The sequence below is a fragment of the Streptopelia decaocto genome (genome assembly GCF_964273445.1).
Source record: "Streptopelia decaocto genome assembly, chromosome: Z".
Taxonomy (NCBI): Eukaryota; Metazoa; Chordata; class Aves; order Columbiformes; family Columbidae; genus Streptopelia; species Streptopelia decaocto.
In genome coordinates, this window is record NC_138657.1 from 34,296,543 (window position 1) to 34,314,574 (window position 18,032).

Genomic DNA, 18,032 nt, shown 5'->3' on the forward strand with positions numbered 1-18,032 from the left:
TTTGTGAAATCTGATTTATTCTCATCTTCTTTCCTCCAGACCATGCCCTTTTCATGTTCTGAAACAAACATATGTAGCTAATCCTGTATTATTTGTAATTACTGAATGCTCTGCTTCTGTGAAATTAGCTTCTCCCACTGCAGTTCTGCATTCAGCTGACATCCCAGGCATTTCATGGGATGTGTCAGCAGACAGAGCCACCTGACTCTCTGAGGCATCCCTGCTGTCTGCACAAGAGCAATTGCATACACCTGAAGAACAATCTGCAGCTTCAGAGTCAAAAGCAGGCTACAGTTTCTCCCCCAAGCATGTCCAGGTCTGTCAGCCACAGGGCTGTATTTTTTTCTACATACAATGGTTTTCTGCTCTGCTTTGCCCCGGTTTATACTCTTGCAATGAATTGACTCTGACCAGGATTAAAAAGTGTTTTTATGTACCAAAAGTACATATCTAAACCAGAACGAGAACGAGAGGGAGGGAATTCAAAAGGGGGCAGAACAGTAGCCTACAGGTGAGGGAACCAAGCAGCTCCATATCCCAGTCTTGTGCTTTAATGTCTCCAATGTCATACACAGAAACAACCTCTGGAGCAAGGTCTAGAGCTCAGGTTTTCAGTCTCCCAGGTTTTATTCCAAGGGTTAGCTCCTGCATTGTTTTCTATACTGTAAATAATCTCAGTATTGCACCAAGAGGCACCAGGTTGAACTGTTTTTTTGGAAGGGGATTCAGGATGGTAGATTCTGGTAATCCTGACCCAGATTTAGCCTCTGGAGTAGGATGACATTTCACATGTTTTCAGTGTTCAAGGCTTGCTTTTTGTGACTCCATGATGCAGGTATTTTACATTGCCAGTCTGAGGCACCAAGGACTTCCAGTATATTCTATCAGTAGCCATGGGATATAACATAAACCTGTAGGTCCTTTTGCAAGGATTGAGTATTTAAAAATAATTGCAGCACTTAAGTTCTGTGCATGTCTTTGCTGAATCTAGCCCACAGCCTCATCTCGGTAAATGTATAGTTTGCAGGGAACAACTTCATTTGTTACGTAAACTATTAAATGCAACCTGATATGATTCCTACAGTTAAAGCCGTTTGGTAAACAAACCTGAATTGAAATGCACTTGGGAAAACTCTCACTTTTCTGTAGGTGCCAGTTTTCCAGTTTGCATAGGATTAGGTAATCACAAAGCATGCAGATTAGGTGTATTTTGGGTGATACAGCTCTGCTGGAGTGCAGTGCTGTGCAACCGTGCCACAGGGCTACGAATGCAGCTCATGCAGACAGTTTCAACCAAAAAGTGTTTATAAAGGTTGATGTATAATTCTTAATAGTCCACTAAGTTTGCTCCTAGTTACACCACTGAAGCATAAATGGATATCAAGAACATCGTTTTCAATTTGTATCAAAGTATGAAAGGGAAAATTTGCCCTCAAAGCTAAGTGCTCCTTACCGTACAGATTTATACTTCTGTGTCCTGCTTAAATGTTTCAGGCATTTGGAGGAAACTTTTCTTTCCTCTGTTATAATTTCAGGTGTTTTCTAGCAAAGTCTGGCCTCAGTGCAGAAATTGAAGGTTTCCTTAATTCATGTTTTAAGAATGGGGAGACTGATTTTTTTGCTGAAGTCACTGACAGTTTCATGCCTGAAGAGCTGGTTATGACCACTGCTACCATTTCCAGGGACTGCAGAGATAGGTAGTGTGCAGAGCTGGAGTACTCCATCTGCTTTGTGAGAGCAAGAATAGTGATGCTGATGGGCATCCCGTCATCAGAAGTGTCAGCAGCAAGCAATTTCCTAACCAGCTCTTGTACCATAAGGACAATGTGCAATCTTGAAGGTGCTCTGTGGAACTGAGTGCATTTTACCATCGTCACCTCCTCATACTGTGTGTTAGCCATATGCTGCCTTTCTGTTATCAGACCCAGTCTCAGGATTTTTCTGCTACAAACAGCTTTGAAAATGTGTGTCAGCAGGCCTGAAGTTAATGTAACAAACAGTAAAACCTTATCTCTCTTTCACAAGTAAGCTGAATTAAATGGATAGTCAAGCATTATTTGAAAATACATAGATTTCCATGGGGATCTTTGGTTGTTTAAATCGTCTCTGTTAGATTGTCTGAATGCAAGAACACTGATGTCATAGACCTTTGCACAGAGAGAAAGACAAAAAATGGACCGCACTAAAAAAGCAATCGTAATTTCCTCTGTTCGTTAGTTACCCATTCGTGTGGTCATTACCCGTCAACCAGGAAACAAGTTTCTATAAATAACCATTACTTCTGTAGGTAGGTTAGTGGCCAGGACATGTGACTGGAAATCAGATGACTACCTGTCCCCATCATTGGCCAAATGAGTGAGTATAAGCCTCTCAGCCTCTCTATACTGTAGTTTATCCTTCTGTAAAATAAGAATAATGATAATGCTTCTCTCCTTTGTAAAAGCCATTTAGATCTACTGATGAAAACCACTACTAGTTAGAGATAATTGTTTCTTATTGTCTGAGAGCAATGGTATTTCTTTATAGCTTCAGAGAATCAGCATAGTTGTAGCTTTGGAGAATCAGCTCTGAGTAGAAATCCCTTTGTTTCTGACACTTTTTCAAAGCATGTCTACATGTTTGTGACAGAAGCCAGGGTGAATTTGAGGGCATGTCTAGTTTCAGCCCATGTCTGATCCAAGTTCATGTTTTTAAAAAAAGGGTTTCTTGGGGCATCAGCATTTTGGGGGAAGTAGAGACCACAGACATGCAAGAAAGGAGGAAGAAGTATCAAATGCCACTTCAGGCTGTGGGTTTATGGAGACCACTGCCCTGCATGCCATGTGATTTTGACCTGCTCGTTTCTGGGAGTCCCTGGTATTGTCCCTCACTGTCCCCAGAACACTTTTTGACCAGGCTGACTGACGTACCTGCAGTGAGATGAGGCTTGATGAGTTCCTTGGAGCTGTTCCTCTTGGTTGCAGAGGACCATGCTAACAAGGCTGCTCAACCAGACCCAGCTGGGATCCGCTGCTCTCCTTTGGGGAAGGGTTCACACTCCTAGTCCCGTGCTTAGTGCAGTGCTTCCTGAGTCCATGAGCGGGCTGCTGGGGTAGATGGCACGGCATTGGGGAAAATCCCAGCAGGGCATGAGAGACTGTGAGGGTCTTCACTTGCTCCCTGGGCTGCTTTCCTTAGATAACAAAGAGACCCTGTGGCACCTGGCTGTGATGGGGAGGGCCGCTAGCAGAGACAAGGGATGTGTAGCAGCTTTTCTGTGGAAAAGATGTTTTAGTCTTTGATGGATGTGTGAAAGGTATAAGAATACAGTGATGATTACCTTCTATTCCATTAGCGAGTGACTAGGGAGGATACTAAATGACAGATATTAAACTTAAACATTTAAAAGTCTCCAGGATTGGATAACTTCCAGGAACTGGCCAAAGAGCTCTCTGAACCATTAGTGTCGGCACAATGAAAAATAAAAGGTGGAGCAGTGAAGAAATTGAAAAGGGTTGGAAAAAAGCCAATCTTTTATAAGAGTAAATGGGATGAATGAAGCACTAAATACTCCTGAACCTGACATCCATTATGGGAGGGAACGGAGCAGCTGATAGAGGGTGCAACTGGCAGAGGGAAGGATCTTAGCCTCCACCACATGCTGATTAAAACCCAATAGTAATTGGCATTATACAAATGACTGCAGTCCCCTACTGAACGAATTAAGAACTGGATAACTGGGGAGGGCAAAAGCAACCATACATGGGAAGCTGTTCACTGACAGTATTTTACAGCTGAACCTGAGGAAAATCTGCTGTATGTATAGTGCCCTTTAACAGGGTGTTTCTCTGAAATGAAACTTGAAATCATCGTGAATCACATATGGGGCTGACTTTACCACCTGGTATAAAGCTAAGCTGTGATGGGAACAGGTCAGTTAAATACACTGAGCTAGGCTGTTTATCTATCAGTGAAACACATTAAAAAGCAGCTAACTGGCAGATCTCAAAACAAAGAATATAGGCCATCAGCGGGGCTGAACGTTACAGAGAGCTGCGATTCCTAAAAGAACAGTGGAGCTCTGTGAATAAACATAATTTTACATAGGCTCCCTATGCCATGCTTTGCTTAGGATACCAAATATGTTCCTCAATGATATAAGGCATTACATTTGTATATACAAGCCTGTCTGGTCTTATGCATTAAGCAGAAAACCAGTGCAATTGGGTCCTGCCCTCCACTGCTCCATACGGAAGCATGTATCTCGTGCATTTTTAGAACTACATAGCTGCTAGTATGTGTTAAATACTACTCTCTAGACTGTGAGAATCAGCCCAAACTGTTTTAAATTGAGCTAGGAGAGTAATTTGTTTATTCCCATGATGCTACTCCTGCTATAGATTCAAGAGCAACAGCAAATTAAAAAATCAAAGCTGAACAACCCTGCCTGTTATACCTCAGACAAAGTATGGCTGAGGCTGCTAGTGGATTACTTTTTATTTGCCTTTTGCTATATTATCAAAAGATGAACACTCATTTCAAGGGATAGTGCTCAGTTAGGGTTTCAGAAAATTTGGTTATATGCGTCTTCCTTAGAAACTGTCTTTCTCCCTTTTTCATGTGCATGTTTTCCTTGTCTTGAGCCTGCCCAAGCAGCTACAAAATGGTTAAATCAGACTCTTGCAAATTATTTTCAGGTTTAGTGTATGTCCTTGGGCTGTCTGCAATTCTAGTTTAACAAAATTATCTGAATTCATTATAAGAAGATGAGCTGAAATGTTCCGTGAAGGCTGTTACATCTGAGAGACTGTGAGCACTGCTCCTTGTTAAGTGACACAAGGGATCAGACTTCCAGTCCCATGTTCCCTAAAATAAACTCAACATCTCCTACATTCCCATCAAATGGCCCCAAACTGCCCCCCAACAGGCAAACCAGTCTGTGTGCATGCAGTGTCCATTCTGTATTGTCCAGCTGCAGATGTGGAGTTGTATGGGTGACTGAGGAATTGTCTCTTACTTTTTGTCAGCAGAGGACTCTGCAGAACAGGCTTGCGGCCCCCCCGTGACACAGGGATGCAGAGTAGGGCACAGGCAGCCCCAGTCTTCTCCCAAAATGTCTCCCTGATGCCCAGCACTGCCTAGGACTCTGGCAGGAGGAATGGAGGCAAAGCAACTCCCTCTTGCAGCCTGGCCAGGCAGGGGGTATTGCACATCACTAGCACTCTTGAAAGATCCCCAAATTGTTGTGAGGTTTTGTTCCTTTTGCACCAGAAATGTGGTGCAAAAGCATTCATTACAGCTTTTGGTGTGGCAGCAGACTTGATCTGAAAAATTGTGACTTCTCGCAGCCTTCTGGACAATTCTTTTTGAAATAATGGTGTGAAATTTTGAGGTGCATTAGTGGCATTGGGTTGTGGTCATATGCCATATGCCAGAGATGCTCCATAGAACCTGCACGCAGCCAGCAGGGCTCTATGTGGACTCTGGGATGTACTGTATGTTGAACAAATGACAGGAGCCAGGACATGTTCTGTTGTGCCGACAGGGCTATGCTGTCAAAGCTGGCCTCAAGACTGCGAAAGAAAGCCTAAAACATTTTGTTTCTGGGTTGCTGCCTGAGAGCCCTGAATGAGAAAGCAGAACACAAGCCTTCACATTATTCACACCAAATGCTTTCTTTATTTTTTTTTTTTTTGGTCAAGCCACAGACTTCATTCTCAATTTCCTGAATGCTGATGTGAGGTCTGTGTCTTGCAAGTGGAGTATTTACAGTGTGTCAGCCAGCTGTGCAGGCAGGAGTAGGGACGTGCAGGCAATGAGTTTACCAAGGAAGTTAGGGGGAAGGGTATTGCAATGTTTCTCTAGGGAGAGGAGTGACTCCAGTTAGAGCTCTGTGACCCCTGGAAGAGGCTAGTGCCTCTGTGTGTGCTGGGGGAACTGGTGCAAGCAGAGGCGGAAGGAAGAGTGGGAGACCCAAGGGAGCGTGTGTGTTGCTGGGGGAAGGTGCGCAAGTATTATAATGTGAAACTTATTTTTTCTGCTTTCACTTCAAGTGTTACAGATGTTCTTTTCCTGGGTTTCGACTCTGGGAAAAAGAGCGATGTGTAAAACCTTCAGCTTTATTAATTATTACTTATATAATCATCATCATCATCTAACTGTTGTGTAAAATTACAAATATGTATTCAGCTTTTACCCTGGTATAGTTTCAACCAGACTTGTGGGTTTGCAAATGAGTGAAATTATAGGATACTTCAGACATTTTACAAGCACAAATGCAATGAAAGCATTTAATTGCAGGGATCTGAGACTGTCTGACTACAGATGAGATGCTGTTAACCTCTTTCTGTCTGTTATGGTTGTGACAGAAAATTGTGAGAACAGTGCTAAGCACACTCCAGATCTGTGTGATGGAACAAACATTTAGGTCCTGAGTCTGCAAGAATTTAATCCAAACTTAGGCTGATGCATTTGCAACCTGTTGCAACAGTACTTTCAAGTTACTGTCACGTATTATATAACCTAAACCATGAACAGAAATGATTGAAAAAGCACTAACCCAAAAAATAGGGATAACCTTAATACACCTCATTACAATACACATGTGCCTTCATGTGCTGGAATACTAACTACATTCAATTATAAATTGTGATATTATAGTAGGATACTGTATAAAACCAGGCTAATGTTGTCTCGTGCCTGATTTGCTGCCCTAACTGTTCTTTGGTCTTTCATTCCAAGTCATGGTCACTTTCATGCTTCCGAAGTCCTGACTATCTTAAACTTTCAAAAGTAATACTTTCAGTAGGTGGTCGCCAGAGGTGTCCTCAGCACAGGCTTTGCTCTCTGAAAGTCAGGGGATTTATAGGTGAAACAGGGAATCTGTTTCCCTATTTCCTCCTGGTTCTGTGAAACATCCTACTAGGCTCAGGTATGCAAAATCTATCCTATTTTGACCACTTTGTATGCAGAAGCTAAATTAATAAGAATGAAAGAGAAAGGTATATAATACATATTTAATTTCAAAAAGTGATTACAATGGAAAACTTTAGGTGTGCTCAGTGTGGTGGTGACCAATAGTGCATGTTCCGTCTTGTTTCACCGTGAGACGTGGGTGACCTGACCAGCTGCGGCTGTAAGAAAAACCCCAACGCTAATGGAAGGATTTCCATGGGTTTCCAGAAGCTGCTTACGCGGCTGCGTTCAGCAGATTTGCCAGAGTGTGATCCGTGGGTGACACCTTGTGAGCAGTGCTGTTGGAGTCACTACTCTGCAATTACTTGCTCCCATGTAACCTAAAGCATGTGGAGCAATTATTGCGAGAGCAACCCTGCCTCTTTTCTTAATTACCCAACCTGTCACGAGTTGGGGGGAAAGTACCGCTGGGGAAAATTAAGGCACGTATAGAAAAAAGGAGACCCTGGCAGTGCCCTGTAGCACGAGTGTGAAGAGGAAGACGCTGCTGTGCTGCCCAGCAACAGCACATCACTGTTGGGCTCTGGCGTCCAGCGTTTCCCACTGCTGGAAAACCTTTATGTGTTCAGTCATTTTTATCAGACAGCACATCCATTTTGGTAGAACATATGAGGAAAGGCTGAGCAAGCTGGGACTGTTCAGCCTGGAGAAGGCTTGGGGGATCTTGTCCGTGCATACAAAATCCTGAAGGCATGGTGTGACAAAGATGGAGCCAGGCTCTTCCCAGTGGTGCCCAGCGACAGGACCTGAGGCAGTGGGCACAGAGCAGAATAATGGGAGGTTCCTTCTGAACATCAGGAAATACTTTTGGGCTGTGAGGGTGACAGGGTACTGGCACAGGTTACCCAGAGAGCTGCTGAAGTCTCCATCCTTGGGAGATATTCAAAAGCTAACTGACCATTGGTCTGTGCAGGCTGCTTGTGCAGGGTGTTGGGCCAGATGACCTCCAGAGGTCCATTCCAACCACAGCCACCCTGTGATTCTGTTTCTGCAAAAAGGATCCAAGGAACAGTCACTGCTGCTGGTGGTATTCAATGACCCTAACTGGATTTAACTTGTGAGGTTATAGAGGTTGCTTTGAGGTTCTGCTATTTTTCTGTTAACAACATGGTTGCAGTAGAGCAACCAAGAAACCTGATTTTTTCTTGTTATTGATAATATCTGAAAAAGAAAAAATATATTACTTGGCTTGATTTCAAGGCTTAGTGCAAGAAAAGAAAAATCAAAACCAAACCCTTATCTACTTGAAAACTGAGTAGCTTTTAATATGGGATTATGATGAGAATAATGAGACACAGTGTGAGGGCATATTTAGGATTTTTTAAAAATTATTATTTTTAAAAGATTTTTTCAAAGGAAAACTTAATTTCATGGGCTGCTTCTTTTTATGTAGAAGTTGAACGACTGAGCTTAGCAATTGAAGGCTGAGATTTACCCCAAACTTGACAGCCACTGTTAGATTATAACCTTATTACTGAAAAAAATAAGAATTCCTTTAAATTGATTTTCTTGCTTTAAAGTTTTGCATTATGGTCGCATCTCAAGGCATCAGTTCATAGCAGGGCATCACAGTACAAGTGAAACTGTGCTTATACTGTAAAAGACTGTCTCCGTCCAAAGGTATGACAAACAAACTAGACAAGGCCAAGAAAGAGTTTTAGAAAGGCAACATTATTGCAGACTCTTTCAACCTCAAGTGATAAAAGCAATAAATAAATCATGAGTCAGGCCCACAAAAAGTCATGATGGCTGCTTAGAAGACTTTTAAATCAGCAGATTTTTTTTTTTTTTTAACTTTAATGTCAGTCTCTGTTGTTCTGACTTCTAGCTTTTCTGTCAGGCTCTAAGAGTCAGAAACCTTTAATTAAAACCAAAAATCTTCCTCTCGCTAGCATGAATCCAAGAACCGGAGAGATTTAAAGTGACAGAAAACCTGCCGAGATTCAGCCAGTCTGCTAATCCTGTTTTGCACATGTGGAAGTAGGCCAGGCACAGAGAGACTTACCATTTCGCGCAGGGTTACATATCATCTTGGACAGAGCTGGATGCCCTGATGCCCAGATTATGAAACAAGTCTTCCTCTTCTGAAGAACAGAGATGATTGAGTTCTACAGCCAATTCCCCATTCCGAACCACAGTACAAGGTCACTTTGCCAGCACTCTTTCTAACCCTCGCTAGCATATGTCAACGTACATGTGTAATTTCTGGACTTGCCTCCTTCAGTAAATTGCCTTTTTTTAGGGGACATGTTTTACAGTTGCTTTTTTATTCTGAATGATGACTGCTCATTGCACAGCACTGTGCAGTGGAAGATCTCTATTGCAAATTCAGTCTTCTTATTGTTATATAAATGTTGGTACCAATGTCTCTAGACTTCCTTAATCAGCCTTGAGCGAGCCACATCTCCAGATGTGTGTTCTAAATGCTGAATAGAAACAGAGTTAAGCTGAATAACTATTAAGTGATAGTCACATTTTCCTCCTAGTGCATCCATACAAACTAGAGCCAAGGAGAATTATGTTTCTAAAAATCTTATGTCATTCTTAGAGTCTGAAGTACTCAGCGGGGATCCTGAATAGAGGATTTATCCAAAACTGTGGGATGCAAGCCTCCACGGGGCAGTAAGGATTTGAGGAAATATGCAGTTTAACCACTAGAGGTCCGTTTCGCACAAGTCCTTCACAGAGTATAGAATGGATGGAGTATTAGTACCAAAATTTTTGGCTATTGAATAAGGTAATATCTAATCCATTTTGCTTTAAGTGACTAGTATGAGAATGCCACCTTAAATAATTATATGCACTTTTTTTGGTTTCTGTTTGTCTATTCAGCAGATTACTGAAGAATACTAAGTGAGAGACTAGATGAGTCTGTGTCTGCTGGTAATTCTACTCATTCCTCACACCTAAATACAGAGGATGAAGTCACTGTGCAAGATAGCTCATGAAAGCCTACTTTGGCATCCTCATCTTTTTCTCAGAAATGTTGGAGGCACAAGCTGAAGGAGCTTGTTAATGGCTTCTTTTATCGATATTAGACAAATTACAGAGGCAGAGATGTACACTGGGAAATGAGATACTCTGACCTAAAATGAATTATCAAATGTGGAGTCATGAGGAGAGGAGCCACCATTTAATAAACTCATCCGGGACTTTGAAGAACCACTGACTTTCCAGTTAAAGACATTGGGCACAGCTTTGGGTACACAACTACAGAAAGACTCCTAAGGATAAGGGGCTGGGTCTGGGCAAGTTGAAGGGCAAAGTTCTTACTCTTCCAGCCTCTGTGTGTGCATGCCTCAGCTTTTGCTAGAGATGTTCCTAAAACCGAATTCTTGTCTACAAGAATGTCTAGAGAAATTTCAGACTTGCAGCAATGCTTCTGCACAGCTCAGCCAAATCCACCTCCTACTACTAAGCTCTCAGGGTACAGAGTCTGTATCTTCGAAACTGGACCCAACACCAAATGTACTTGTTCTGCCCAGGCAAAATGGGGCTGGTGGTGGAGCTGCTGCTGCTGCTACCCCATTTTATTCAGCCAGGAAGAAAAAGCTTTGCTTGATGGCCTCATACATCCCTGTTTCCATTCCTGGGGGCTGCCAGAAGCAATCCCTGGGTGTCTTTGGTTAGAACTACATGCTACATGGGCATAGGCAGCACCTGGGACTTTCCCTGTTCAGCCAGCATAAGGCAGGCCCATTCCTCACCACACCCCAGTATATGTTGGGCTTGAGAGAGTCCTGTTCAGACATGCTGCTGTCTGCTGTTTAGGGGGGGTGTAGCTGGGACGGGGGAAGAACTACATTCTGGTGCCCATATGGATAACCACTGCCTCTTTCACTTAAGGCTTGTTTATTACAAACAACATATGTGATCCTCAGAGCAGGTGTCAGGGACCAGGCATAAATCTCAGCTAATGGAGCTTATGCTTTTGGTTTGGATATGGAATTTTTAATGGCCAATAAGAGCATTTACCAGTACTACTGTGCATCCCCTCTGACATATCCTGGGTAATACATAAACTGACTAAGTTAGAGAGGTTTTAGGTACCCACATTTTCTGAAAACAGGATCATACCCATGTCCCAAATAGCAACTAATCACAACACATGCTTCAAAGGAAGGCTACCTGCCACCCCTCTTCTTATGTACACCCACCTGTGTCCCTGCGCACCCCCTTCCCCTGCCAGATGAACACCTAATGTGTAGGGTGAAACCTGTGATTTTTGTGTTTGGTCCCAAATCCCATGATCTGTGACCAGAGGTATAGGGCTAGGTGCAGAAAGGACAAGGAATTACAGATAGGAACAGGAGAATGCTAGAAAGTAAAAAGCAAAAGAGAAACAACTTAGCCAGCTGGCACATGCATATTTTATTGAAATTAGTTAAAATATCTCAGTGAATTTCAAGATTTGCTGACTAAAACTCTTTGCCAGTAAATTGTGATAACTAGGAATAATAGTCCTACTGCAGTGATTTCCTAATCAATAGCTCCCACTTGATCTTATCCTATAGAGTGCTAAACTGCACCTAAAAATTACATTATGTTTCTGCACATATATCAGCTGTCATCCCTTGCTTTTTGTAAACTTACGCATCAAAGAGTGCAACTGGATTTAACTTTATGGGAGTCATTCCTGGCTCACTTCTCACTATGATGTTTGAAGCATTTGATCAGCAAGGCTTCAAAGAGGAAATCTGAACTTCTAGCTACCATTAGGTAGTAGCTAAATTAATATACTTATATATATCCAAATAAAATGTCTTTGTTTGTCTTGAGTGGGTGAAAAAGAAAGAGAAAATGTGTCTATTTTCTAGCTTCAAGCTGATTCTTTTTTTACTGTCATGAAGATGGAATTATACACGTTTTCATTTAATGTTGCTTGTGATCAATGAAAAATGGCATGTGCCAAGGTGTCTTGGAAAATAACTGAGGCTGATAAAGATTTTTGCTTTTCTTACCTTTCAGTTTGTTTTAAAGGGTAAGGATAAAGTAACCCTGTCCCCATCAGATCTCATGTCTAACCTGTTTAGATATAAGCCAGTGTCATAGCTTTTTTTGTTAAAGGGAAGAAAATGCACATGGAAAAACTCAGAATTACATATTTAAGGTCTAAGTTGACCACTGGAGTTTTCATTCTCTGGTTGTCTGTTCTGTTACACCTATGGCAGAAGACACCACAGAACTAATGAAGAATCAGATTATTTCACTCAGCTAGGCACATCTCTGCAATAAAAGTTCCATTAGACAGTCTTCTGTTGAGATAAAAGAGGCACTTGACATAGGGCAACTCATCTGCCTTCTTTGTGAATTACATTTCTTCATGCTGCAGAAAGAAATGAATAATTCTGACAGCATCTGGCCTAAAACTATATTCTTCTTTCATTATAACACACAGGCAGCTGTTTTGTAATTTTCTTAAGCATTGGATTTTTAGCTTTCATTAGCATCTCTAAGAAAGTTCAGTAAACAACAAAACGAAAATCAGATTCTTTAACATTATGCTGTTCAAGTTATGTTCAGCTGTTCAAAAATTCCCTTTGGCATCATATGGAGCCATCAACATTGGGAAAGGCAACATCATCATTCGAAGCAGTCTTTAATGTCATCTGGTTGGACTGGAGATCTAGCAAAACAACATTGTTTTTCAGAAGTTTTATTCTACTGGAGGAGAAGACCCCCCATGCCGTGCATTAACAGACATGGCAGAAAAATTATGTGAAGCAGCTAAGGTAGGTGGGGATGAAAACCAGCTATGTGACAGGAAATTGCCAGCTCTGTTTGTAACTGAGTCTCACTCGAGACTATTACTGACAGCAGCCAGAGGGCTGCAGTGCTGAGTCAATGGAGAATCAGAACCCAGAATTTTTTATTATTGTTTTTTCCCCATTCTTCCGGCTTGAATTATTAGCAAATAGACTTTTTAGTGGCACTTATGTAATTTTATATCCTTGAGTGTTTGTCTGAGGTCATACTCATGAGTAAGGTTTCCAGGCATTCCTGAACAAAGGTGTGTGCTCAAGGATAGTAAATCTGACACGGCAGACTTCCTGGCACACAGACTTCAATTGAACATGCATGTACAATCTGTCTAATTTGGCCTGAAAACCGAGGATTTACTGAGCTGGGTGCTGTGCAGCTGTGGTGCATATGGGCTGTGAATGTGTCTAGGATTTCCAGTCGCGCAGCAGACAGCCAGAGCTGCTGTGAATGCACAATAAGGTTCCAGTGGCTGGACCTAAAGACACACAGAAATCCCAGGAGAGGATCCTGAAAAATTTGCCCTGATAAAATTCTGATCTGAAAGAAAGCATTGCCAAGAAAACTTGGCTTTCAGCAGGTTTTAATTAAAAGCAAAACCAAGAACAACAACAAACCTTCAAAACCACAAACACTCCCCCCACCACCCCCCCCCCAAAAAAAAAAAAAAAAAAGGAAAGAAAAAAAATAATGATGCCTCCCACTGCTTGTGAGGGACTCCTGAGCTGGAGTGTAGCAGCAGGTTCCCTGACATGTTATTAGATGCCTCCCCGTAAACTGCTTCAGACTGCCCTTCTTAGCTCCCATTAGGATGTGATTTATGCAGATTTTGGCATGGGGCTGGGGAGGGTGGACACTAGTGATCCCAGACACATATGCTTTGCACACTTGCAGGCTGCACACCACAGTCTAAATACAGAATGGGCAATGCAGGTTTGCTGATTTTTGCCTTTTTTTTTTTTTAATTTTTTAAATTAAGTGCGAGTCTCTGTGGGACATAACTTGGTGTAGTACTGTCATGTTGAAGATAAGCATGAAAAGAAAAACTGATCTATAAGTCTATTAGTCACTCTTGGTGGACAGAGACGGGCAGGCGATGTATTTCTTGTTTAAAATACGAAATCCAAATATGCAACACCATGTTGAAGACAAGATACGTGACTATTTTTAGCTGAGGCATCGCATGGCTAGATAAATGCAGTACAGGAATCTAAGCAGCTATGCAAATAAAACATTTGTGGAGACGAAAAAGTGCTTGAACTTGCTGAGTACTTCCATTTAGGTGGATCAATGAAAGCAAACCTACTGGGGAAAACAACACTGTGTTTTGAGGTGAGAAAGGGGATAAAGAAGCCACTTCACACAGCCGGTTTCAAGAACGGTCGGTTGTATTCTGGTCCCAAACACTCAGTTGCATTGGCTGGCTGACACTTTTAGCTGATGCCAGATTACAAAGTATTGTGGATAGTGATGTACATTATCAGGTAGGGGCTACCACCTACTGAAGAAAAGCAAGGTAGAATATGTAGAGTTGCTCCAGTACGAGTTGCTGGGTGCAGTTTTTATCCACTTCCCTTGATCTCTGCTATACTTGGCTCTTCTGTAATGAGGGCTCTTGTCCACTCCAGGTGTGTGTTTTCAAAATTACCTCTTTGAACCTCTCACCTGTATGAAAGAAAAGAGTTGACTAAAAATAGCCATCACTGTAAAACCTCTGAAGGTTTGAGAGACCTGGACAAGCTCGAGAAGTGGGCCCATATGAACCTCATGAGGTTCAACAAGGCTGAGTGGAAGGTCCTGCCCATGGGTCAGGGCAGCCCTCAGTCTCAACACAGGCCGGGGGGGTGAAGGGATTGAGAGCAGCACTGCAGAGAAGGACTTGGGGGTACTGGTGGATGAAAAGCTAGACATGATTTGGCAATGTGTGCTCGCAGCCCAGAAGGCCAACCATATCCTGGGCTGCATCAAAAGGAGCGTGGCCAGCAGGTCGAAGGAGGTGATTCTGCCCCTCTGCTCTGCTCTCGTGAGACCCCAACCTGGAGTCCTTTGTCCAGCTCTGGAGCCCTCAGTACAGGAAAGATACAAACCTGTTGGAGAGGGTACAGAGGAGGCCACAAAAATAATCGGAGGGCTGCAACACCTCTCCTATAAGGACAGGCTGAGAGAGTTGTTCAGCCTGGAGAACAGAAAGTTCTGGGGAGACCTTATTGTGACCTTTCAGTACTTAAAGTAGGCTTATAAGAAAGATGGGAACCATATTAGGCCTGTTACAGTAGGAAAAGGGCTAATGGTTTTAAACTAAAGAGAATAAGTTTAGATTGGACATGAGGAAGAAATTCTTTACAATGAGGGTAGTGAAATGTTGGAACAGGTTGCCCAGAGAGGTGGTAGATGCCCCATCCCTGGAAACACTCAAACTCAGGTTGGATGGGGCTCTGAGAAACCTGATCTAGTTCAAGATGACCCTGCTCATTGCAGGGTGGGTTGGATTAGATCCCTAGATTAAAGGTCCCTTCCAACCTAAACTATTCTATGGTTCTATGATTCTAAAGCAATCCTTTCTTCTCTTAGGACAGGAGGAAGTGAAATGTCCCTGCTGCCTGTAGATTGTGGATATTTGACCTTGGCAGGTGGCACTTCTGTGACAAGAGTGCCACAGAACAAAGTGTATGAACAGAGAGAGCTGTCCGGTTTACTAGGCATGGGCATCAGCAGCGCCTGTGTCAGGTTCAGTAGAAGGAAATAATACCAAGACTGGGTGACCTGTTGGTCGGTTGGAAGCACAAAACCAGCTTGATTATAGCCAGAGGATTTGTAGAAGAAGCTGGGATTGTAGCTTTGCTTCCTAAAACTTCCAGGTTTTGTTAAGAGCGTTTTTTGTTTGTTTGTTTGCTTGGTTTTAATTTTGTTTGTTTGTTTGTTTGTTTCGAGGTGCTATATCTGGAGAAAGAAGCTTGCTGGGTGAGGACCTTCAAGGACAGACGACTGGATGGAGGGCTGGAATGGGATGATAAGTTCTGACAGATTTGGAAAGACTTGAGGTTGGTGGTACTCCATCTAAGCTAAAAGGACTGGTGTATCTTGGTAAAAAGAATGTTTTTGATGGGAGGTGCAGGAATGCAGCACAAGCTGGGAAAACACTAGGTAGGCTGAGGCAATGTAAGAGCCCCATGACTGGGCTGGCTGTTACCACTGCTAGTGTGTCTCGTCTGATGGGGAAGGCTTCAATCTCCTTATAGCAGATGATGATGTCTGTATCTGCTGCTCTTCAGTTGGAGAAACATTATTATTTTCCTCACAAAATGACAAAATCATGTTTATTACCAGCTGTACAGGGGTGTAATCTATCTGCAGATTTATCTGTTATTTTCTGCTAGGTTACTGGCCTTCGTTGTGATTGTATATACTCTTATTTCCCTGTTACTCTGCATCTGAATTCTTATGAGATTAGGGGGCTGTTTTAGAGGTTTTCTTCACGTCGGAAACACCAACATCTAACTGACTTTTTTTTTTTTTTTTCTTCCCTAAATTTTCGCTAAAAACATGAAGGATATGAAAGCAGGAGTGGAATGTAGGTACCGTTTGCCCGTGGGTTGCGAATTTTTGTAGCAGTAATACTTCAAATGTCCACCAGATGTCACAACTTTACTGTGAACGCAGCATCAGTTTGGCAGGGGCACTTTTGGTCCTGTGCCGAAGGGGCCAGTAAAAAAAAAAAGGCTTTGCAGGCGAGCCTTTCCATGCTATGGAAAGCACGGGTAAGTGGCACTGGCATTATACTACTCCTGTCAAATATAATGTAAAAATCCACATATTCATGTCTGAGTATTGTTGCTGTGTGGCATTCCCACTCTGATCTACAGGATGGCTTCAAGCATGCAACAGGTGATCCATCAGCAGGCTGGTGCCTGCCAGTTTTCCATCAGATGTGTAGATTATATTGAACTGCATTTACAGAAGTGAATTTTGTTGTTCATTATTTGGCCACATAAGTGTATTAAGTACACTTAAGTACATGTAAGGGTGCTGAAATGTCCTGTGACAATGGAAAGCATAACTTCCACCTTCAGATGGAAACATTCAGCACCCCTACTCTGGTGTTCATGGCCAGGGATACTGAAAAATCAAAATGATTTTTTTTTTCTTTTTGTCATGGATGTATTAAGGACATGGGAGGAAAAGACCAAGAAAGCAACCATTGGAGCCCAGCATCTACTTAAGTTCACTTTGCTTATTAGACATCAAAGATATCACATCTCTGAAGCTGTCACCTTCAAAACGGGGACAGGAACTGGGGCAAGCACAGCTCTCCACAGCTTCCCGTCCTGCACCTCCTCTCCTGCACTGGGGGGTTTATGAAGTTACCATGGTTCGAAATAAGCTGGATCAGGTGTCTGGTAATGCTTTGTGGCTTTCAGCACCATCTGTGCTAGGAGACCCAGGAATAATGGGGCAAACTGAAAAGTGTGATGACAAGAAGTCTTAGCTCCAGGGTGCTGTGTCATTAAGCCAAAACTGGAAGCTTGCATGTGAAAGGATTAATGTGTTAATATGGTTTTGTACATCAGTTTATTATTTAGGTGCTTATATACGTTATGCTGCTACATATGCACTATTATACACTACGAGTTACTTTGGCCTACTGATTTCAATCCATTTTGAGTAATTTTCATTTCCTCTGTAATGGAAAACTCATCAAAGGCATAGCTAATATCAGCATCTTTCAAAGCTCTGAGTCAGTCCTAGATTTTCCACCTATTTCATCATGCACTGAAGCTGTAGTACATCAGAAATAGACCCTTCAAGACTTCTTAGACATGTACCATTTAGCATGTCTAACCCAATTTCAAGAGAAAATCTGAAGCTGCCATCTACCGCTCAAGCTATTCTTCTTCATTCCTCCCCATTTCTATATTTAAAGAAAAGAAAAAGACAGATGTATGAAAGATTTTTACCTTTTGAGAATGAACAGTGCAAGCTGAGTACACTGTGCTCCTTCCAACAAGCAGACACAGTTGCCATTTCATGAATATAGGCCAGGAGATAATATCCTGAAACATCTCCCATATTTTTTAGAGAAAACAAACGAAGAATTTCTGTCTTGCTCAAGTAAATTCACTGTGTGAGGTCTCTGGCAGAGGTTCACAAGTCAAGAATGCCTTTGCACATTAGTAGGGTGAAAAACATCAGTAGGCTGGAGAATTGGTGGTTACAACAAAGAATTGTCTCTGCTGTCTTCAGATATCACCTGAGAAATGTTCTCAGAGAAGTCGGATGCATCTTGCAGACCCTGCTGTCGCCATCAGTTTAAAATGGAA